Source organism: Acipenser ruthenus, chromosome 1, assembly GCF_902713425.1.
Source record: "Acipenser ruthenus chromosome 1, fAciRut3.2 maternal haplotype, whole genome shotgun sequence".
Lineage (NCBI taxonomy): Eukaryota > Metazoa > Chordata > Actinopteri > Acipenseriformes > Acipenseridae > Acipenser > Acipenser ruthenus.
In genome coordinates, this window is record NC_081189.1 from 25,672,706 (window position 1) to 25,698,688 (window position 25,983).

The following is a 25,983-nucleotide window of genomic DNA, read 5'->3' on the forward strand; positions in this document are numbered from 1 at the left end:
TTGACTAGTATTCATGCTATGTGTACAAAGCCTTCTTAAAAGATTGAGGCAAGACCAGATGTAAACACAGCTGAAATTACTGAGTGTACTTAATCAGCATGGTTAACTGGCCAGCGTTGAACATTTTTTTTGTTTGATGAAGGATTATGTTATTTGTTCATATTTGCAGAGTAACCACAGGGTGCTGCAGAAAGGTCTGGAAACATTTAATAGATTAATAAACAAACAAATAACAACCAAGGTCATATGGTAGTTGGCCTGCATTGATTCCAGCAATAAGCATCCCCAAACTCTTTTATAACAAGATTGCAACATTAAAAAAAAATAGTTTAATATGTGTGTTAATTTTGTGGAAAATGTTGTTGTTCTTGATATAACAAACTTTGCTTGAACTCAGCTTCAGCATTTCTCTACATTTATGGTACTATGAGTGTCTCTCTTTAGCTTAGTTCCTGAAATTCCCAGTAATGACACTGCCTCTGGTATCTGTTAGATTTTTTTTTTTATAAATTTAGTTGTTGCCAATTATTTTTATTACTTTTCTCCCAATTTAGAATGGCCAATTATTTTTTAAGCTCAGCTCACCGCTACTACCCCTGCGCTGACTCGGGAGCAGGGAAGACGAAAATATGCTGTACTCCGAAGTGTGTGTCGTCAGCCGACCGCTTTTTTTTCACACTGCGGACTCACCATGCAGCCACCCAAGAGCTACAGCATCGGAGGACAACGCAGCTCTCGGGCAGCTTACAGGCAAGCCCGCAGGCGCCCGGCCAGACTACATTGGTCGCTGGTGCGTGGTGAGCCGAGGACACCCTGGCCGACCTATCCCTCCCTTCCCCCGGGCGACGCTCGGTCAATTGTGTGCCGCCCCCCTGGGAGCTCCTATCCACGGTCGGCTGTGGAATAGCCTGGACTCGAACTCGCGACGTCCAAACTATAGAGCGCATCCTGCACTCCACGTGGAGCGCCTTTACTAGACAAGACAACCTCCGATTCAAACTTGGAAAATAAATGTATATCCTGATATGAACAGCAATCGCTGCTAATCTAGGGCTACGGAAAGGTTTTTTAATTTAATCTGACTTGATTTTATACATATTTTAGAATAAGAAACTGTTAATCTTATATTAGCAGAAAACACAGCATTTACACTTATAAGATGGTTTTAGAACAACACTACTGTATAATTAAATCATAGCGCCTGTTTTATTAGTGGCTTTGAGCATGAGATTTATTTTGTTTGTCTGTTGTCTCTGCTCTTTATGCTGGCTTTGCTTTCCAGTGGGAGACAGGGTTTAAACAAATCTCCAGCAGGTCTTGCAAGATGATAGCAAATTCACTGAAAACCGACACAGGATTTGAGTACTTGCCTAATAAAAAGTGATTAAAATATGTGTTCAGGTGTCCACAGGGAAGACAACCATAAATCAGACAGGATGAAGCATCTGGAGATGATGAATATTTCATAGCTTAGTTAGACTCCTACTGATAAACAAAATGCCAGTGGCTGGAAGCTCTTGTGAGGATCTTCTGCAGCAGGGATTAGAAGGACATGTTGTCACAGTGGTCTTACCAGAGTCCAATTTACATTCCATAGACGACAATAAGAAGCTGGATTTAAAAATAAACCGTAGACAGTAATGACACAACCTCTGTCCTAACAATGCCAGAACGAACACATCAAATGAATAAACAATTTAATGTTTGATATGTTTTTTGTGTAATAAGGTCAATGTTACATTTTTTTTGCCTTTTTTTAATTGAACTGTGCACATGTTTTCTACTCATTCTATTTTAAATTGATTCTACAAATTGTTCAACTCCTGTTTGACTGTGATCATCATGGTCTGAAATTGATAATATATTCCTACTGAGCACTGGAAGCAGAATTGTGTTTGGAAGATGAAATTGACCTGTGTAGCATTTTGATTTTACTTAAAAAATATATATATATTACCTTATTACAGCAAGGTTTTGTATGATATTAATATGTAATGGCTGGTAAGATTCAGTTAATTTTACTGGTTGGGTAATGACCCGCTTTTGGGTAGGGGGTTGTCAGTGTCACTCTCTCCCAATCTCTCTTGCTGTTCTGTCTACATTTAATTCACAGGGCGGGAGCCAGGCTACCTGTAGAGATGACGCCTGACTTCTCGGAGAGCCGCCCACCGCTGGGACCAAGCCCGGGAATTACAGACTTCCGAAGCTGGGGCGGAGATGCACCCGCAGAGAGCCTGAAACGTGAAACATGCCTTGAGTTACAAAGGGAGAGCTCCTTCTGTGAGGTCAGCTAGAATAAGCTTAGATCCTCGGCTTGCAAGGGGAACGATAGCGCATGAGATGCTAAAGGTTGGGTTTGGCCGGGGGTCCCCTCTGACTCACTGAATGAACCTCCCTTGGTAGGTAAAGGAAGCGTAGCTTGCACAAAGGTCAGGGAAGTGCGACTCACTAACCCCCAAAAGGATGGACCCTCGGCTCCCTGCTAAAGATTCCTACACGTGCAGACAAACAAAAGAACTGCCAATGCATATAAAAACAAAAAAGAAAGAAAGAAAACATTTAACACAACAAAGGAGGTTAGTAACTGGCTTCCTACTAACTATGTGAAGACTCTCCGCTCAGTGGAAAACCTTTGGTGGTCCTGACGGAAGGGTCATCCCCAACTCCGAACATACTAGCAATAGACTGTTGTGCAGAAGATATCTGTATGAATCAACTACTGGTGGATCTGAGGAAGGAGATATCAAGAGAAAATCATTGAGTAGGTGGAGCAGAAATGGAAAATGATATGAACTGAGAAGTATCCAGCATGAAGCCTCTGAGATAGTATCAATTATTTTTGGGCTGCTGCGGCAGCTAAAAGTTAACTGTGTAGAAAAATAAAAATGTTCTTCCCAGCATTCCCGAACAGGTGACAAAGACAAGGATAGATTGGCATTACTTTAAATATGTCTGATATATCTCCTTTTTGGAATGAGCGTCCCGGCAGAAACTGCACATGTGTATGTTTTTGGGCAGACACATGGCAAATGACATTTAATATAGAAAAGTGCAAGGTACTGCACTCAGGCAATAAAAATGTCAATTATAAATACCATATGGGAGACACTGAAATTGAAGAAGGAGTTTATGTTGACTCAGAAATGTCTTCATCTAGACAATGTGGGGAAGCTATAAAAAAGGCTAACAAGATGCTCGGATATATAATAAAAAGTGTTGAATTTAAATCAAGGGAAGTAATGTTAAAACTTTAAAATGCATTTGTAAGACCGCATCTAGAATATGGTGTTCAGTTCAGGTCACCTCACTACAAAAAGGATATTGCTGCTCTACAAAGAGTGCAAAGAAGAGCAACCAGAATTATTCCTGGTTTAAAAGGCATGTCATATGCAGACAGGCTAAAAGATTTGAATCTATTCAGTCTTGAACAAAGAAGACTACGCGGTGATCTGATTCAAGAATTCAAAATTCTAAAAGGTATTGACAATGTCAACCCATGGGACTTTTTTGACCTGAAAAATGAAACAAAGACATGGGGTCTGGTTCTGTTTGTTTTGTCTTTTAAGTAGTCTTTAAGTTTTTTGTTTTTAAGTTTTTATTTTGTTTTAACTTTCACTTAATTTTACCTCCTTTTACTCGACTGACACTGACGTTTTGCTGACGCTCTCCATTGCTGCTGTTTTGCTTACTGCTACTACCTGTCCAACCGCTGCTTGACCGCTGTTACCTGCTTTGGCTGCCTGTCCTGCTACTGTTTCCGTCTGCCTGTTTGCTGCTGCTGGCTACATCTACCCGCTGAATCGTCTTCTGGGTGGTGCTCTGTCCTGCGTGCCCTGTGTACTGGGTGTTGAATGGGAGTTGCATATGGCTTGCCGGTGGTTGCAGTGGGCTGTGCTTTTACCTTTGCTGCTGTCTGTGTGTGGCTCCGCCGTCCGCGTTGATGCTTGCCGGTGCTTTGCTGTGAGGAGTCCTTGGTTTTGCTGTGACTGGTTCGGATACTCACTGTTTTCTAACTATGGATTGTTTCCGAATCCTGGCCCTCTTGACCTGGTCATCTCTACAATGACGTTAAGATACTCTCCTGCACAATTACTGCATTATAAATGAGTTCTGTTTATTGGCCCGTGTCTATAAGGTGGACAGCATTATCGCGATCTGGAATTAACTTCCTGTCATAATAACCGTGCTTCTGTGAGATCAATTAGATTTGCTTTGTTTAATACTCGCTCTCTGAATAATAAGGCATTACTCTTAAATGACTTTATTAATCATAAGGATCTGGCCTTTCTGTGCTTGACTGAAACCTGGCACAAACAAAATGACAATTTATTGTTTAATCAACTTGTACCTCCTGGTTTTGGGTTATTTGAAAAATGCCGCTCTGTTGGCTGTGGAGGTGGATTTATCTTAGTGTATAAGCTAGTATTCAGCCTGAGCCTTATTCCTATCCCTAAGTACACATCATTTGAATGTCTGGTTTTAAAAATCCCTGCTCCCCAGCCTTTGCTGGTTATTACTATCTATAGACCTCCTTTTTAGATAAATTCTCTGACTTACTATCTCTGCTGTGTTTTAGGTTTGACAAGATTCTAATCCTATGCGACTTCCATATACACAGTGACTCCGGACATTGTAATCTGGCAGTGGAATTCTTAGCTCTTTTGGAATGCTTTGGTCTCACTCAGTCTGTTCATATTCCGATGTATAACAAAGGTCATACATTGGATTTAGTTATTACTAACTGCCCTCTTGCTTTCCATCCGACTACTCTAGATTTGGGTATATCTGACCATATGGCTATTTTACTTGATTTGGAACTTACTGTCCCTGTTTTTTCTGACTCTAATACACTGGAGGAAAAGGTGCAGTTTTTCAATAGCTCCCTAGTAAATATTTTTGACACCCTGGCCCCAGTTAGGACCAGGTCTGTCAATTATACTCTCTGTGTTCCATGGTATACCGTTCAACTGAGCTCTATTAAGGCTTGCTGTCGTAAAAGTGAGCGTAGGTGACGAGACTCTGGTTCAACGGTACACATGTGGAAAGAATAATTGGTTGTATATAGGGATGCTATGGCAACAGCCAGATTTAGCTATTTTTCAAATATTATTGAGAATAATCTAGGTAATCCCAGATACCTGTTTTCTACCATTGATCGGTTGTTAAAGCCTAACTGTTCCTTTTACTTTACCATCTTCACGACAGTTATGCAACAGTTTATTACAATATTTTAAAACCAAGACTGATAACATTCGCCAGCACATTCTCACCTCCTCTCATGATGCTTCTGTACAGTCTTTTAGTTTGCCTGGTTTTGCTGGGTCCTCTCTTTTTTGTTTCACGCTGCTTACCTCTGAATCTCTTAATGATCTTGTCCTTAGAATGAAACCCACCTCATGCTTACTGGATCCTATGTCCTTTGTTCTTTTTCATTCTTGTCTTGCAAATCTTAGCCCCTTGGTGTTAAATATTTTAAATGACTCCCTGAGCTCTGGTGTGCTGCCGGCTGCTTTTAAAATGGCGGCAGTCACTCCAGTGCCTAAAAAAGCTAACATGGCTTTAGATAATTTTAATAATTATCGTCCCATCTCAAATCTGCCCTGTCATGCTAAAATATTAGAGCGAGCTGTCACTTTGCAATTAAATTGCCATCTAACTGCAAATAAACTCTATGAACCTTTGCAATCTGGTTTTCGACAACTACACAGTACTGAAACTGCCCTTGTTAAAGTTACAAACGATTTTCTTATGGCAGCTGACTCAGGTGCGTTATCAATTTTAATTCTTTTGGATCTTAGTGCTGCATTCGACACTGTAAATCATGCTATCCTACTTGTTAGGTTAGAGAGTTTGTTTGGCATTTCTGGCATTGCACTAAAATGGTTTCAGTCTTATCTTACTGGGCATCAACACTTTGTCTCTCTTGGCGGTTTTAGTTTTGAGGTTGGGCTGGTAACATCTGGTGTCCCACAAGGCTCAATTTTGGGCCCTCTACTATTTAGTGTTTACATGTTTCCCCTTGGTCACATACTAAGATTACATGGCCTGAATTATCATTTTTATGCAGATGACACCCACATTTATGTGCATACTAAATCTGATGTTGATGTTGCTGCCTCTGTGCTTGCTGATTGCATTTCTGATATTAGGAATTGGATGTCACAAAACTTTATGCATCTTAACTGTGACAAGACCAAGCTTTTGTTGCTAGGCACTGCCTACCAGTTACGTAAAACCAATGCTGTAAACTTGTCAGTTGATGGTACTATGCTTGAGTTTAGATCCAGAATGAGAAATTTGTGAGTTATTTTTGATCCTGGATTAACTTTTGAACCTCATGTGTAGAATACTGAAGAATAAGGCATCATTTTTCCACCTTAGAAACATTGCCAGGGTATGACCTATGCTATCTGCTTCTGTAGCTGAAAAGCTGGTTCATGCATTCGTTTTTTCGAGGATTGAAACACTCTGCCTGCCGGCATCTCCAAAAGCACACGGTCCAAATTACAGCATGTTCAGAACTCAGCAGCTCATATCCTGACAAGGTCACGTGTAAGGGATCATATCGCTCCTGTTCTAGAGTCCCTGCACTGGTTGCCTGTCAGGTTTCGTGTTGATTTTTAAATTTTACTTCTTACTTTTAAGGCTTTACATGGTTTGGCTCCACAGTATTTATCTGATCTCTTATCAGTCTACACGACTTCACACAACCTTCACTCAACTGATCTTGGATTGTTATGTGCTCCCTCTGTTCACCTGCGTTCTATGGGCGACAGGGCTTTTTGTTGTTATGCCCCAAAACTTTGGACACCATTCCTAAAGAGAACAGGGATTCTGCTACTCTTAATGCTTTTAAATCTAGCTTAAAGACCTACTTTTATGAAAGGCATTTTTAATACTGTTTTTATTTTCTGTTGTGTTTGTTTGTAAAGCGCTTTGAGATGTTGCTTTTAAAGGCGCTATATAAAATAAAGTGTATTATTATTATTATTATTATTATTATTATTATTATTATTATTATTATTATTATTATAGATAAAATAGCATTCAAAACAGAAAATAGGAGACACTTTTTTACACTGAGAATTGTGAGGGTATGGAACCAACTCCCCAGTAATGTTGTTGAATGTGTGACTAATGGTTTAAATAGGAAGTAGATTTGATTGACGATAGGAGATCAAAGGATAGGGAGGAGCCTAGCTCTACCTGCCTTTGTCTGAAAGTTCTGAACTGGTTACCTAGCAACCAACTTGCCATGTCAGCAGGATGCACTTCTGTAGTCTCTGTGATTTTTGTTGTGAAGGGAGTTCAAAAATGTGCTTTATAAATATCAAACAATTGACAGTTTTCTGAAGAAAAGTGTTGGAAACGGGAGTAATGACAGGGAATCGAGTGGAACTGCAGCAAAAGAAGTGCCGATAACAATGACCCAATCAGCAGTAAAAAAAAAAAAAAAAGAACCCAAAGCTTGTGCTAAATGGCTTGCTTTGCATGGTTTCCTGACAGATATTTTTGATCACTTAAATATTCTTAACACATCACTCCAAGGTATATTTGTATTTTCTCTCACTGACAAAAGCTGGATCAAGAAGCTGTCTTTGTGGTACGATCGCGTAAACTGCAACAACCTAGAAGCATTTGTAATTTTTTTTTTTACATTCATGAACATTTTACATGTACTTCTGAAGGAATAGTCTACTGCATTATCTGCAAGAAATGCAACAAACTGTATATTGGGAAAACTAAAAGGCATTTAGCAGACCGGTTTGTAGAACACTTAAGAAGCATTTGCATTAACACCACTGCATTTCCAGTAGACCATCACTTGTGATCAATCAGTGCTATGGAACAAATGTTGTTTGGAAACAAAAGGAACGAGAGTTTTTCTTCAAACTAGGAACTTTGGAACCTCTGGGAATGAACACTCTATTCTAATCATCATGACACCATTCACAGATTTTTTGTATAATTACAATTAGGTTTTTAAAAACCTTTTCTTTCATATGCCTTCAATATTGTACACTGCAGTTTTATATATATATGTAGTATATATATATATATATATATATATATATATATATATATATATATATATATAGTATATATATATATATATATATATATATATATATATATATATATATATATATATATATATATGATACATGGATGAAGGCTATATTTGCATCCTGAGCCATCCGAAAAAAAGTGCTAATACCACAGTAGTGACGTCAAAAGTGATAATTCCTCTAGAGGAAAATATACTTGAACTTTGACCCATTCGACTCCTCGAGACCATCATTTTCAATTCACATACAAAATGTCTTGTTTTCAATCACTCGACAACACCCACAGTACAGAAATGTTCATTGATGATCAACAAAATTCCATCTCGGGTTTCTGTGACAGTTTATAAATTACTCGCAATTTATGACGTCACAGAAACCCTGGATGAAATTATTTTCCTGTAACTCACTGAAGCCCATCTATTATTCTCTCTCTCTCTCTCTCTCTCTCTCTCTCTCTCTCTCTCTCTCTCTCTCTCTCTCTCTCTATATATATATATATATATATATATATATATATATGGTACCCCTTTACAACTGCTTATCCAAGACACAACACAATGTGTCATTGTTCTGTGTATATTTATACAGTAACTAAAAACATTCCGTGGGTGTACAGTCATCAGATGCTTGCAAGGTGTAATCATTGTATGATACATTTCATGTATTTTGGCTCTGTCCTACAAATGTTACAATACCTGTCTTCTACCTTTACACAATCTAAGGTGCCTGTTGATGTGCCTCAGGGCTGGGTTCAGTGAGATTGTTCATGATAAATACTTTTATGTCTCTTTCTTTATGTCTACTCCTTTATTCATTTTTCTGCCTTTGGGTCAAGGTATGCCTGCCTTTATTATTTATTTTTAAGACACATAACAGTTATTGTTTAGGACTTTGGTAGTAGAAAGGAAGCACAGTGATTTTAAATACAAGCAATTTATTTCAGCTATTTTGACCCTCTATGAAGTCATGCTCCAGATTTAAAAAACCATGGGACCTGATTCATGTACCAGTGATAAACTGGATTTAAGAATGGAGGTGTGTTATTATTGCTCCTCCAAACTTTACTCCTTGCTTCCGCTGTAATTCACGAAGGTCCTAATGCCATTTTTCCCATGGCGTTTGATCAGCTCTCATGAATAATTGATTTGCGTTAACAGCACGTTTTTTACCATGGTAGTGGGACTCCTACCTTATTATCTCCTTCAAATAAATTGTTGTGCTTAATACCTCCAGTACACTTGGCTGTAGGCACATTGCTTGTGTTTAAAAAGCCTTTGCTTTAACTGAAAATGGCTCAACAAGAGAGCACATTTTAACATTCATGTTCTAATATAAATATATATATAGTTTAAGTTATGTTTCTGTTGCTGTCAAAGCAACAGTAATGTACAATGTATTATTACATGCTGTGTATGATTTTCTGTGAGAAATCATTTGTTTAGTGAGATAAAAAAAAAAAAAATTCCCTACGTGTCGAGGCACAGAGAAAATGTATGTCTGAGATATCAGGATCTGGATACTTATTTACCCCCCGCTGGAAACAAAAATCCAAGCAGCTATGAACATGAAAAGCATCAAAAGAATTGGGGGAACAGATAAGGCATTCAGTCCGTGGACAGTCACTAATGGTATGTACTGTATCTCCAGATTTGTTTAAATAGGCTATGTACTACAGTACAAGCTTGTTTATTGTTTGTAATTTATGTTTTTGTTTTGCCTCACCTGGATCTTTTTAAAGACTGGGTTCCCAAGCAGACAGTGGATGGGGGCAGGGCCGCGGTGAGCCTTCATGGGCCCTGGGGAAGGATTAATATGAGCCCCTCCATTATGACGTGTGTATACTGCGATCACTTGATGATCAAACACAATGGCAGCTTCAATGATAGACGATGGAATCATACAGTTAAATCATGACAGATTGCAATATATATTAATTTTTTTACAATTACATATTGTCTTGCAGTGTGTGTACAATACTGTAGCCTACTAGCCTATTGTTTAGAAATGAAATTACATCAGGATTATGTATACATGTTTAATATTCTGTAGCAGCAGTCACAGTCAACATTGGTTTTGTTTGTATTTTCTTTGCTGATCTGTCTTTAAATTATCATTATATTTTACGAAACTTCACGTTTTTAACAGTGAAAGACTGGTACACATCAGATACATTTTACTCTATTCATGAATGTTTTAATTATGCACAAAAAACATCTATTGTCCAAGTTTCAATTCAATCCAAATAATGTCCAAATAATACACACCACTCATCCTTCTTTCCAGGGTCCAAGCTTCGCTACAGTACAGAACGGAGAAATAACATTAAAACGGACAGAACAACTTATTCAACAAATCCACACTTCCAAATAAAAACTAGTATAAAATGCATTCACAGAGCAAGAGTTGGAAGTAATAACACACACCACACGATTCTCATTATATATTTCAAATATTGAATTTAAAATAAATTTGCAGTATTTTGACACACCTGCACTACCGCGTAGACTACCACAGAAGCACATCGGTTCAGTGTTCAATGTACAGAGCAGTGTAGCGCAACCTTACCCTGAAAGAAAAAACCTTTCATGTGGTGGTGAGTGCGAACCATAGGCGTCATTTACACGGGGACGCGGGGGACTACTACCCTCACGAAGGGCCTGGATGGGGGACGGAATTTAGATAGAACGAGAGCTTGTTTTTTGGGGGATGGGAGATGGGGGATGGGAGATGGGTGTATTATCCAAATTAACTCAAGTTCTGCTGGTGTAAAACTGCCAGGGACGTAGTCGGACTACTGTTTTGGATCCTGTGCCATTTACTGTAGGCACTTTCTCCTGTCTAAGCTCCCTAGGAGGTGCTGTACAAGCACAATTTTGCTTTTTTTTTGTGTGTGTGTGTGTGTGTAACCTAAATTCAAATGTATACATCTGGTCAGTGCGTATTTGCAATATAGAAATGTAATAGGATTATAATATGTAACCCTATGTTGCATGTCATGAGTCCAGCTACATGCAACCCTTCCTGTATATACTATTGTTGTTCTGCTGCCTACAGGGTTAGCCACTAGTACATGTATAAGGAATTAAAATGTAATAAATGACACACTGAGCATCTTAATGTAACCTATTTATTTAATCATATGTATTGTTTTAAACATGTAGCTTTCTTAACAGGCTAATCAGTAAATACATAAAGTGTTTGGTCATTGATTATCAAATTATTCTCTTACTGAAACATAAACATAATAATTTATGTGGCAGGCCGATCTGATATCCGGACCAAATAGTTAAATTGGTTTGGTTTGTGTGGCTTATAAACCTTCTGCGAGATTCCTATAGGATATTCGTATATCAGAATGTGTAGAGGTGTATGACTCTTAATAATTGCTGATAAAACATTAGCATCAACAGATATTGCTTGTGATTGTCTGGTAGTAGATACCAATTTGGGTCTAAGCTTCTCGCATAATTCTGATATTCCCTGCTGTCTGAGGCAAAACATTTTCACAAACATTTAACCAGGGAAACTTGGGTCTGATATGGGGCAGACGGGATTACCCATGACTAACTCTTGCTCTCTGACACCTTCTATGTAACTGAATTATGGCAGACATCTTCCTACTACTCCTGTGTATAAGAATGAGGTTAATACTTCATTTGTTAATAATGCTCCATTAAGAAGGTGCTAACAAGTGTCCTACTCCTTCGTGGATTCCACAAATTCCAGTAATTTGCTGAAGAAGGGTATTAGCACTGATATTAAGACAAAAATGGTACTAACGCCAACAAAAAGTATCACAGGTTATCTTTTTCTAGTGTTGATGAATATATTCAGGTTCTTTGCTTGTTGCTTGGGATATTCTGATGTTCAGAATTCTAGTAATAGAAATGCAAATGCCCTAGATTTCCAACATTTCAATCCTATATATATGGGCACAGTCACTCATTTTTAAAGTATGCACATGCAGATGTTACTCTGCCGTTTTCTTCTCTTATTTTACTGTTTGGGTTTTTCTTTTGTATTGTATTTTCTTGATTCAACCTCTCGGTAACACAGGTGCTAGGACGCCAGCATCACTGTCAAGCCTTCCTGAGGTGTTGCGGGCTAGTCGACCTGATGACCCCTGTGAAGTGCTCATCCAGACAGTTGACATGCTGAGGCACTAGGGAGGACACACTTTGGTTGATCCCTGGAGCCAGGATCGCTGCCGTTGTGTGTGCTGATGCATTGGGGATGCCATAAATAGACTGATCACTGGAGCCAGCATTACACTTCAGCTATGAACACCGGGCTAATAGGAAATCCGCATTACCTGGCAGAGGAAATCCACTGAAGGCGGATATATATTACAGTGAAGCTACGTCTTGATTGGTCCCCACCATTTCACTTAATAGTTTGAGAGGTTTGTGCTGGACATGCCTATGAATGGGTACGACTTGGAAGGTGTCCCCAGGTTAACCCGGTTGGATTAATATATAACTATTTCTTATTTTCTGTAATTATTCAATTTTGATATATGTATGTTTTTTTTTATTTTAAATTGATATGCAACACGTATGATAAACAGAAATTCAACGTTCATCAAATGATATTCTGCCATGACATGATTACAGATTACAGTTATAACGTCAGATTACAGTTATAACGTTATTATGAGATAACAATATATCAGTATACCAAACAGAACTAGACCATCATCACTCAGTGTAAAGTTTAAGTACTTTTTTACCAACAATATGTATATTAATCAATTTTCGGACCGATCTATAAAATTGCGACAATTTATAAATATATTAGTTTATAAGCTGAAGTTAGAATGGTGTTCGTTGGGTATCAAGAAATATAATGAAGTAAACTTCTGTTCTCTCTTATATATATCCCCTGTCGCATGTTGTCTGTGATGCTGCAGTTTGGGTGTGGTTACCTTCAGGGAATGACATTCCATCCAGCCTGTACCCCTATGTGAGTTACACAGACTTAGTTTTCCCTTCACCCAAATGTAAACATATGGTTTAGCACTCAAACTGCTCTACAAACTAGTACAAATTAAATGTGTTTTCAACTCATACACACACATTATACAAAGTCATATTCCAATACAAAAACACACATACAGATTATACAAAGTAGCGTATTATGATGATTTTGAACAGCCTCATTCCTTGGTATATAGCACATATTTATAAATAATTCTATAGGATGGACCCCTTTTGCTTCTGAGGAATTGACTGAAACTTATCAGAAACTTGGATTGCATACAGAAGTTGGCTGACTGTCAATCCTTCTCCTCCCATGCTTGATGATAGAGAGAGATCATTCTGGACTATGGGATTTAACAAATTGCCCTCTTTGTCTTTAAGTTGTGTTTGGCATTACTGGAGGACTGCAATCATGTCAACCCTGGAGACAAACTGCAACGTTTAGTATGAGACTCATTAAGAAAGATAAGCAGTTATTTTGAATGAGATGCTGAGTACTGGGGATTTACACAGAGTGCTTTACCTGTATCAAGATATTCTATATATTATGGGCTTCCACCTTCAATATAAAGACCAGCTCTCTTTATTTATTTGTTGTACATTTAAAACTAAGATGTCTCATTGTGAGTCAGGTTCTACAATTCAGCGAGGTCCTAGAACTCAATGGGTTAGATTTGTTATTTATATAGCTAGATTGAGAGCCAGAGGATTCTGGACTCAGTCCAGCCCAGACACTGATTTATTGCATAACCCTAAGTGGCAAGTTTCAGCATCTACTTGTTATTCACACCTTCTCAGCTGTACACATGTACAAACAGCGCCCTTGTGTTAACGTTATGTAGACCAGTAATATATTGCGGTGTTGGTGAATGTAGGTAGACTGAATCAACACTGAACATTTTACTGGGAAATTTGAATACAAATAATTGGAAACTAAAAAGGGTGTCATTTTAGATGTCTAATATTTGCTACATTATTTTATTTCAACTTAACATCTACAGTAGTGCAGACAGCAATTTATTTTATTTCATACTCAATATCGTATTGTCTACTAGGAAATTTAATTTCATATTCTTATGCTATCATCTTTCTCACATGGGTATATTCTGCAAAATGATTACATTTAAAACCCTACCTTACTTTATGAACCACTCTTAAATATAAATAAATACATTCAAATTGAAAGATGAAGCTGTTAGCATGTGCAGTATCTTAATATTGTATTCATGTGCATTACACATTGATATCAGGTCATGTAAAAATAATGTCATTTAAAAATCTTTTCTTTTGGAAGTGAATTTAATAAATCATTTTGAACTGACATGCCGTAAGGAGCAGTTTAATATTAAATAACAATTCACGACTGTAGTTAATCTGAATACACATTATTATACTTTAGGTTTAGAACAACCTTCAAATCTAGCTTGAAAATACTTTTTTTGGCTTCATTCAGTACCTTAACAGTATATTCCCTACACAGCATGCTATTTAACTGCCACTCACATGCTGAATACTACCATCACAGTAAGTTTCATGGTTTTATCAATTCCTGATTGCTTTTACCAAGGAAACTGGGATGCAACAGAGCATGTTTCTAATTCTGGCCAAAAAACATTGATCAAAGATGGTATAATTGGTGTAACTGATGTTAGATTTGTATACGACCCATTACCAAGCTATGAATAGATTTGGATTCCTGCTCCACTGTGGTGTCAGTCTATTGTGTAAGGTACTATGACATACAAACATCGATTTTTCTTTTACTATTCTTACTGGACTAAAACGGTATGTACCAGCTACCAGCTACCCTTTTTCTCTTTAAAGAATTACATTGACAACATTCTCTGTAGCTTTCTCAACTCATTGTCCATTAATAGCACAGTGGCAATGGAGATTAATGGGGGATTCAGCATCTTCTAGAGTGCTCCATTCCTTAAGTTTACTGACAACAGATATCAAATCGTTCTGGTGCAAAACCAGTTATGTAAAGTGTGACTGATAGACAGACAGATATGTAGGTCAGTTAAATAGTTAAATGAAATGTATAATTAAAATGTTAGTTATATTAAAAAGAATGTCATGCTGTGAGGGGTAATTAACTTTAATAGCTTTGTGCGTAGTAGGAATGCCGGCATTCATTCTTCCTCTCGGCCAGTGCCCCCCCCCCCCCCCCCCCCCCCCGGAATGCCCAGGCCAAAATTGCCGGTTAATCCCTCCTTCTGTGGGCGGCACTGCCTAACAGTAAAATACATTTTGAAACAAAGCAGACAATCCATTCAAACTCCAAATCTGAGTGATGAGTTTTACTTTCATTACAAAACCTTGAATAACATTTTTACATTGTTACAAACATGAGCAGAACAATTCCGTTAGGCTATATGAAGATATTTTTCACAGCCACCTGTTGTTATATGTTGTGTGGGCATTCACACAAATGAAGAGCTAGTGTTGATGACAGTATCTCAAATTATATGAATGCATGATATTTTGGTTTTACATGTTTAAAACGACTATCCATCAATAGAGTCCCCTGGCTTTTTGGAAGTAGTATGATAAACAATAGGGTTTACTGTAGACCGCTGCATAACTTGAGTAGCTTTTGACCGGTCTACCTCTCTACAAAATAGTTTGTGCAGGTCCTTTAGGTGCATACTGAGTAAAGTAGTTATGTAATGCTTTTAGTAAGAATGTTAAAGTGATTGTACAGGCTAAAAATAGTTGTATAAAATAGAGAGTTTATCAGATTATAGTCAAAAGCAATTTGAAACATCTATGGGAGGCGAGGGGTGTACAATAAAAGTTTGGTGAAGATTGATGCACAATCAAGGAAGTTATCGTATTCACCACGCAGAGTGTGACAAACATCATGGTCCCCATTTTTATTAAATAAGGAGCCTAAAAAATAAAAATGAATACCTGTTGAAACAACTGTGCTGCTCTCTGCTGACTGTGACCTGTGACCTGTGACCTGTGACCTGTGACCTGTGACATGTGACCTGCACATGCCATACAGCACTTGAGATCCTGGAGACTCCACGTGTGCTCATTAGTAGCAACTTTACACCAGCAGTTTGGATTGTCCTGATCCAATGGTAATGCAATAATTAAAAATAAAAGATATGCCATACTGAGGATTTGTAGACTTTCTGGGTAAGTTTGCATCTTCCAAGACTGTGTATTTATTTTTTTTCAAAGCTAAGTCTGAGCAGTGTTGTATCAATGTCTTCTAGCTGTTAACTGGCACATATGAAAAGCAATGCATTGAAAAGTTGTCGTCCTGTAGACTTTCAGTTGCTTTTCTTTTAGGCAAATACATTGCTTCATTCATAATGCACTGGCTATATTGTAATTATTTAAGATGTAAATATATTTTAACAAAAATCTACAGCAAAATGAAAATAATACCCAAGATTAACATTTGGCTAAAAAATTACTTCCAGAGATGATGGCTTAAATCTGTGGACATTGGTATCTAACAATTAGATTAAATGGCAACTATAAAGAGATCACTTTTTTAATTGTATTTTCATTTTCTTTAATTATCATAGCATGGTTTATATTTCAATTAAATTCTGATTGTTGACTGACAAGAAACTTTTTTTTTTTTTAGTTGCCATTTCATTTGAAAACAATGTTGAACTAGTAATTATAGAGATGTGCTATAGGCACTAAATACATTTTTGAAATAGCGGTCACAGAGCATTGTGACAGAGAAAGAATGAATCTTGGTTATAAATCTCCCTCCCGACGTGTGAGGGCGCTGTGTAAAGGGAACAGAGTGCCTCAGACTGGATGGTCTGACAATTCATTCCAAGGGAAAGGTGGAAGTTGGCCATCTAGAAAGGGGGCGAAGCATCGGTACACCAAGTCATCGCCCCAGAAGGGAAATGATGTAGCAACCACAGATTGAAGGAGAAACGGTTGCACTCGCTAACCAAGGGGGCGTGACTGACGGTACAAAAGGGGACATGGCTAGGTGATCTGTACCTTTTGTTATGGTTAAGGTTGAACTGAGAAAGGAGAACTGTAAAATAACCGTGAGTGTTTTGTTTGTTTGTCATGTCTAATTATACTTGTTTGTTCTTGTTAGACGGCTAACACGATCCGGAGCTGTCGCTAAAGGCCACCCCCAAACACTTCACAACTGTGCAAGAATAAATTGTATTTCACCACGAGCACTTTAGCACTCACTCTGGACTTGTGCTCATGTGTGTGTCTTTGTGTTTGTTCTTTTGGGACTGTAACCTGTTGTTTCGAAACAGTGCAATACACATTGTTGTGTATTACCTGGGATTATTCTTTACAGTCACCAGACCAGGATTATAAATAAACGTTTTCTGTTTGGATTGTGAACTTTGTTGTCTGTCTTCTGTTTTGTAAGCACATCACCTCTACACCTGCGCACTGCAAACCACTTTGCCACAAGCACACACTGAATTACTACTGATGCAATAGACCTGTCCCTTATTTAGAAAAAAAAAAACATATCTTGGCAATTCTAAATGAATTATTTTAACTAGGCAAGTGCATCAGTGTATATGTCATGGTAAAAGTCTGAATCAGATCAGTTTTACTGATAAATGTCAACATTTACCAAATAAGGTGGTAAATGTCCAAAATTATGAAGAAATAAATTGCTTTTCAGAAATGTACCAGTTAATCTTATGATTATGTGTTTACTTAGCAGATGCCTTTATCGAAGGCGACTTATAGACTAGGGTGTGTGAACTATGCATGAGTTGCAGAGTCACTTACAATTACGTCTCACCTAAAAGACGGAGCACAAGGAGGTTAAGTGACTTGCTCAGGGTCACACAATGAGTCAGTGGCTGAGGTGGGATTTGAACCAGGGACCTCCTGGTCATAAGCCCTTTTTTTAACCACTGGACCACACAGCCTCAAAGCGTATTGGTAAATATCCAATATTATGAAAAAATAGATTACTTTTCAGACATTTACCAGTTAATCTTATGATTTACCAAAGCTTATTGGTAAATGTCAGAAATTATGAAGAAATAGATTACTTTTCAGACATTTACAAGTTAATTTTTTGATTTACTGAAGCGTATTGGTAAACGCAGGTATATCATCGAAGAATGAATTTATTCCTGCATATAAATTGTCAATTAACATAATAATCATTGATGTCGAACAATCTATGTATGTCTGCATACAAATGTTCCATTAACAAAAAACATTAATGTCAAACAATATATTTATTTCTGCATGCATTTTCCATTAAAAAAAAAAAAATCATTAATGAGCAATTCAACATGGTACTGAACAATTCTGGTAAATTTGCATATAAAACATTTCACAATGGTGTTGAAGGATATTATACTAAATATGAAGTAGTTTGATGAAAAATAACATTCTGTGAAATGCTAATTAAATCATTTAGGACCTTTGTTATGACACAAAACGTGACAAATACAGGCACTAAATAGATATATTTACTTACTTACTGCAGCGTGGTAGACTTGTGGCACTTGGAGTTACACAGGACTGCTGAAGCCTTATAATATACGCGAAAGTGAGACCTTTTGTCATTAGCCAAAGCCACTTGGTTATTCTTGAGACTTACCGTTTTCCTTGTTAAATGTCGACATTTATCAGTAAATCTTAAGATCTTCCAATACAGTAGCATACATATCAAGGAAAGAAATGGAGAACAGAAAACCATACTACTTACAGTATTAGTGTGACAGGCCAAAAGTCATGCATAATACAAATGTATGTAAACACAGTTGTGTATATTTTGTGTGTTTTGGCTGGGACTGGGTTAATAAACATGTGCAGCACTTGGTCAGGTTTGAGTAATTTGTTTATTTAAAAATATGCAACCCTGCACTGAAACACCCATCAATCAGTCAATAAATTACAATCAGTCACATACATTATTTCCAAGTCTATGTAACAACTTATAAACAAGTAAACCCAGTAAAGTGAATTCTGTTTTGGCTTCAGCTTTACTAAAGGAGATTAAAATACATGCCTTGATTTTAACATTTATTTACAATATGCTATTAATCTAGTTATCGACAACAGGTTAAACAACATAAAAAAAAATACATTAAATAGACAACTAATTCAAATAAGTACTGTACAAAGGATACATTAAATTCTAGAAATGTGGTGTATATCATATCATATGCATAAGCATATCATCATTGTCAAAGATGAAGCAATTATAGTTAACAGCTGACATGTTATTATAAACTATCAACGGGAATGTATTAACTTTATCAATACTGTAGTTTAACACATGTTATTACTCTGATAGGCATGTGCGAACAGGACCATTTTTCTTTATTGCATTTGGCATTAGAAACTGTTTTCCTATGTTTATTGCTGCCTATTGTGATTTTGTTTTACAAAGTAACCGTATGTAATCCTGGCACTTGCAAGTATTTTGTATTGTTTTGTATTTTTTTTTCTTGTTTCCATGTCAGTGAAATTTGGATAAAATATTCAGGCATATGCTATTTCTTTAGTATGAATTTAACAGAATGAGCATTCGGTTTAATTTTAATAAGTTTTGCTACTGATGTTTAAAAGCACAGATGATTTTACTACCGATTCACAAAGGTTTTTATGCCATCAGCTATGCAGTCAGTTTATTTCCTATTTTTACAGTCAGAAAATGCACTACAGAGGCTACCATGTACTGTAACTTCTTTAATTTACATAACCTTGGTACACCCATATTATTCTCAGTGGTAGTATTTAGATCAGCCAATGTTGAGATCAATTAGAAAATGATTCAGTATTATCAGCCAATCAGCTTCCAGCTATAGCAGGCATTAATACACAGTAGATGTCCGCTGGAAAGTCATAGCATCACCTGTGAATCAAATTTAAAATCAATCCGTGAAAGTACTGGCTTTTTCATTTTGACAGGCTGTATTTTTAAGCATAGTTCACATCTATTGGACAATAAATACTAAACAAAGACACAATTAGTCCAAATTTATTTTATTATCCACCAAAACCACCCAATCAATACTTTGCACCAACGAGGGCAGCTTCAAGTCAGCCATATCCTTGACTGCCAAGCAGTGAATAACAGTACTGTGTTCATAGTTTTGCTTTTAGAGAAAGAGCTGCTTTGATTACTTTAGTTCCTGTTTGCGTATAGGCAAGAAGTGTGTAATCCAGTATCTAAATAAGGAACAGATTGCAGTGACCTCCTCGGGAGGCATCACTGAATTGTCTTGGAATTCTTCCAGAGCGCTCTTTACCTGAGTCAGCCAATCACAGCCTGTCAGCTTGACTGGAGCTCAGATAGCATCTTTTAACAACAACAAACCAAGACACAGACAGTTCAGTAATATTGCTCTTGTAATAGTCAGTAATATTTGTTTAATAGTATTTTTTTTTCTCTAATTATTTTCCAAATACTTTTCTCCACAGAAGGGTACAAGTTCAAGGTAAATGTAGGTTTTAAAATGTTTAAAGAAAATAATGAGAAAAAAATAATTATTTTAATAGCAAAAGTGCCCTCTCGATGAAGGCTCTAACGTGTGTTAGTTGACCTTGACTTTCGTTAGAGCCCTCACCTTCGGCCCGGGACACCTAACTCCAGTCGCGGTCAACTAGCACACAGTAGAGCCTTCATCGACAGGCACTATCGCTTAATTGATAACACCCCACTGTGTTCAAAGAGTAATTATTGGTTAATCTGTTCTGCTTCTATATGACACTTTTTTGCTACCACTGCACTTTTTGTATAGAGCTTTGTTTTCATAATTCATAAAATAGTTTAAGATATTCAATATCATACTCTATGATAATTGTCAAACATTTACAGCTGTCTCTTTATCACGAATTTGAACATGTTCTGATCCCAATTGCTTTGGATAATAGGGTTTATATTTTATAGAATCAAACATATAGTATTCATTATATTTTGTAGCAGAAATAACATTATTGTTGCATTTATAAAACAAAAACTGTGTTAAAAATAAATCAGTAAACAAAAAATAAAGACAAAAATCAATACCAGATAGCCTAATTGATAGACCACATGACCTGCCTATCACTTTTACATGTGTATCTTTTAATTTAAAATCTAATTATGTCTGTACGAAATTGTAATGATTCCTAAACACAACTTCTAATATAGCAAACTTCTGTTCACATTTTTGAATAGGGATTTGTGAGTTATGTTTCATGTCCAAATATGGGCATAAGGGAATATTTAGGTTAGGGTACCTGTCATTGAAAAGTGACACCATCAAATTCAACTGGAACAGCGAAACAGGTGACAGCTGATTGAGTCAATTGTGTTTGGTCTTTCTATTGCATAAAAGCTGCTTTTACCTAATCAGCACTGTGAAAGCATCCGAGAATAACTTTTGCAAACAGGTGTGTTGTCCCAATCTTCTACAGATGTTCTGAAACAAACTACTGGGATACATTGCAACATCGTTGTGAGAACACTTATTGTTCAGCTAAATATAGAGAATAGTCTTGCATTTTAATATTAGAAATAGACAACATGTTAAAATAACAGTAGACAAGATCATAACAAATGCCATAAAACAAGATTAGCTTGAATCGGCAGGTTATACTGCCTAGGGGTGTGAAGGATTTATATTTAGCCTCGCCCATTTTGACACTCATTTCAGCCTCATTAAATCTGGGGGTTTGTTTTAGTTTTGCACTAGTTTTGCTTTTTCTGGCAGTGACAGCACAGCTGGAACAGTGTTAAAAACATGGCTGTGTTGCAGGCGGTAGTAAGGCAGCAGCATAAAAAAATGATACAGAAAAAATACTCCCAAAATGGGTACTCAAAGCTGTGTATTAGAGCTTGGAGTTTAATTCCCCATTATCCCAAGCAAACCAAGCTGTATATTTAGTTTACCTGGGCAAGTGAACCTGTTCAGATATTAAACCAGCTGTTGAGCAATGTGTCCTCTACTGTATTGGTTTTTCTAAACATGCATTTTGTTCTGTTCTGAAGCAGGGTTGAAGTGTCTAGGCCTTCTAGAAATGATGGCCTAGATTTGTGGATTCACATAATAGACTGAAATTCCTAACAATACATTTTTGGAAAACATAATCCAATAAGCAGTAAATTCAGTATGAGAAGAAAATGTAGTCCTTAGAAATCCTTTTTTTTTTACCATCATTATCTCCCAGTTCCACCACCCACAACACACCACACCATATCCCTCTACCTTTACCCATACACCCCCCCCCCCCCCCCCACACACACACATTGCAATACAAGTAAACATTCCAATAATATCAATAATATTCACAAACATCCTTTGTGGATAAATCCCTCTAGCGCTGGCAAAATTGGATAATTAACCATGCAATCACAATCACTATACATTATTTGAAAGATGGAAATACTACAGTTTGTGGTTTCAGTATCTCCCAAAGAATGGTTAACATTTTACACAGCTTAAATGCATTTCACAAGTGTCTCATCTGCAGGATGAGTTATACAGCAGGGGAATGCAGGTTTGCGTCGTTGCTGTGTGAAGTTGACGGCTTTTGCTGGAGATTTCACAGGGAGAGTTGCATTGGCTTTACGTTAGGGAGGCAAAATCGTCTGGGACTGTTTCTTCTCACCACGCTACAGCAGATCCTACTAGTTCCTATTAATTGTAGCCCTTGTGAGTTAGAATCACAATATGTTTGTATTCCACTCTGTTTTGGCTTTTAGTACTTTTTTCTTATTTAATAAATAGTCATCTTGTCATGAACGGGTTGGCTTTAATTGAGATTTTGGTTATGTTACAATTAAATTACAAAATCCCATTTCTTAAGAACATAAGAACATAAGAAAGTTAACAAACGAGAGGAGGCCATTCATCCCATCTTGCTCGGTGGTTGTTAGTAGCTTATTGATCCCAGAATCTCATCAAGCAGCTTCTTGAAGGATCCCAGGGTGTCAGCTTCAACAACATTATTGGGGAGTTGGTTCCAGACCCTCACTATTCTCTGTGTTAAAAAGTGCCTCCTATTTTCTGTTTTGAATGCCCCTTTATCTAATCTCCATTTGTAACCCCTGGTCCTTGTTTCTTTTTTCAGGTCGAAAAAGTCCCCTGGGTCGACATTGTCAGTACCTTTTAGAATTTTGAATGCTTGAATCAGATCACCGCGTAGGCTTCTTTGTTCAAGACTGAATAGATTCAATTATTTAGCCTGTCTGCATATGACATGCCTTTCTAATGCATTGTAAAACATTATTTCCCTTGATTTAAATTCAACACTTTTCACAATATATCCGAGCATCTTGTTGGCCTTTTTTATAGCTTCCCCACATTGTCTAGATGAAGACATTTCTCAACATAAACTCCTAGGTCTTTTTCATAGATTCGTTCTTCAATTTCAGTATCTCCCATATGATACTGTGTTTATAATGCACATTTGTATTGCCTGTGTGCAGTACCTTACACTTTTCTCTATCAAATGTCATTTGCCATGTGTTTGCCCAGTTGTGAATGCTGTCTAGATCATTTTGAATGACCTTTGCTGCTGCAACAGTGTTTGCCACTCCTCCTATTTTTGTGTCGTCTGCAAATTTAACAAGTTTGCTTACTATACCAGAATCTAAATCATTAATGTAGATTAGGAATAGCAGAGGACCTAATACTGATCCCTGTGGTACTGAACTGGTTACCTCGCTCCATTTTGAGGTTTCTCCTCTAATCAGTACTTTCTGTTTTCTACATGTTAATCACTCCCTAATCCATGTGCATGCATTTCCTTGAGTCCCTACTGCGTTCAGTTTGAGAATTAATCTTTTATGCAGGACTTTGTCAAAAGATTTCTGGAAATTGAAATAAACCATGTCATATGCTTTGCAATTATCCATTGTCGATGTTGCATCCTTAAAAAAATCAAGCAGGTTAGTTGGACACGATCTCCCTTTCCTAAAACCATGCTGACTGTCTTCCAGAATACTGTTACCATATAGGTAATTTTCCATTTTGGATCTTATTATAGTTTCCATAAGTTTACATATAATAGAAGTCAGGCTTATTGGTCTGTAGTTACCTGGTTCGGTTTTGTCTCCCTTTTTGTCGGTACAACCCCTGTGTCAAGAGACTGTTGCATGATCTTGGTTAGCGGTTTGTAAATAACTTCTTTCATTTCTTTGAGTACTTTTGGGGGGATCTCATCCGGCCCAGGGGATTTGTTTATTTTAAGAGCTCCTAGTCCCTTTAACACTTCTGCCTCTGTTATGCTAAAGTTATTTAAAACTGGATAGGAACAGGTCGACATGTGGGGCATGTTGTCCGTATCCTCCTAATTAAAAACTTGTGAAAAGTAATAATTTAATATATTTGCTATTTTTTTTTCTTCGTCTATGATTTTGCCATTTGTATCTCTTAGACATTTAACCTCCTCTTTGAATGTTCTCTTGCTGTTATAATATTGGAAAAACATTTTGGAATTGGTTTTAGCCCCCTTAGCAATGTTCATTTCTATCTTTTTCTTGGCCTTTCTAACTTCCTTTTTGACTTGCGTTTGCAATTCCAAGTACTCTTTCTGTGTACTTTGTTTCTGGTCCCTTTTAAACGCTCTGTAAAGTGCCTTTTTTCGCTGAATATTTTTTTTAATTGATCTATTAAACCATTTTGGCCATTTTGTTTTACATTTAGATTTGTCTACTTTTGGGATGTAATTGTTTTGTGCCTCTAGTACTACATTTTTAAAAAACAGCCATCCTTTTTCTGTGGATGTTTTCTCTATTTTACTTCAATCTACTTCTGTTAGTCTCTGTTTCATACCTTCATAGTTTGCTTTTCTAAAATTGTAAACCTTAGCTTTAGTCATTACTTTTTGGGTTTTAAAAATCACTTCAAATGAGACCATGTTGTTGTCTGAGTTTGCCAATGATTCTCTGTTTTAGTTATTCTGTCTTCGTTATTTGAAAAGACTAAATCAAGGCATGCCTCCCCTCTAGTCGGTGCCTTGACACATTGCGTTAGGAAGCAGTCATTTGTCATTTCCACCATTTCAATTTCGTCCGTTGTGCTCCCCATCGGGTTTTCCCATTTTATATGGGGGAAGTTGAAATCCCCCATTAGTATGGCTTCTCCTTTGCTACACGCATTTCTTATGTCATTGTATAACAGATTATTTTGCTCAGCATCTGAATTTGGCGGTCTATAGCATGCTCCTATTATTATGCCCTTTGAATTTTTGTCCATTATTCTGACCCATATTGATTCGGCATTGTTTTCTTCATCCAGATTTAACACCTGGGCTTCAAGACTATTTCTTATGTATAGCGCTACCCCTCCGCCTCTTCTGTCCTGCCTGTCTTTCCTATACAGTGTATACCCACTAATATTATATTCGTCTCCATCACTCTCAGACATCCAAGTTTCTGTAACACCTATCACATCGTAGTTACTTGTTAGTGCAGTAGCTTCAAGTTCTAACATTTTGTTTCCTGAGACTTCTAGCATTTAGATAAACACATTTAATGGCTGTCTTACCTGAGTTGTTGCCCTTTTTTTGATGTGGTCTCCCTCCTGTTTTATTTTTGTTTTCTCCCCTTGCTTCTTGTTGAGGGGCAGTGTAATTTCCTTGATTTTTAATATGTATATATATATATATATATATATATATATATATATATATATATAAATCAGGTTTATGTGTAAAATAAGTTTTCAGAATTTATTACAAGCCAGAAATCCATTCTTCATCTGAAATAAAATAAAATATATTTGCTGTTTATTACCAATATATATACATTTCTTATACTGGACAGACATCTGAGGTGAATAGTGTAATGGATGCCACAGACTGATAATAAAACCACTGGAGAGAAAGGAACGCGATCTAAAGAAGCATATGTCAGCATTATATCAGTAGCACCAGTAAGGGATGGTGCTGATGAAATGTAATATTCACTTTATCCCACAAAGACACCCAGAAGGTCAAATGTCCTCATAAAATTG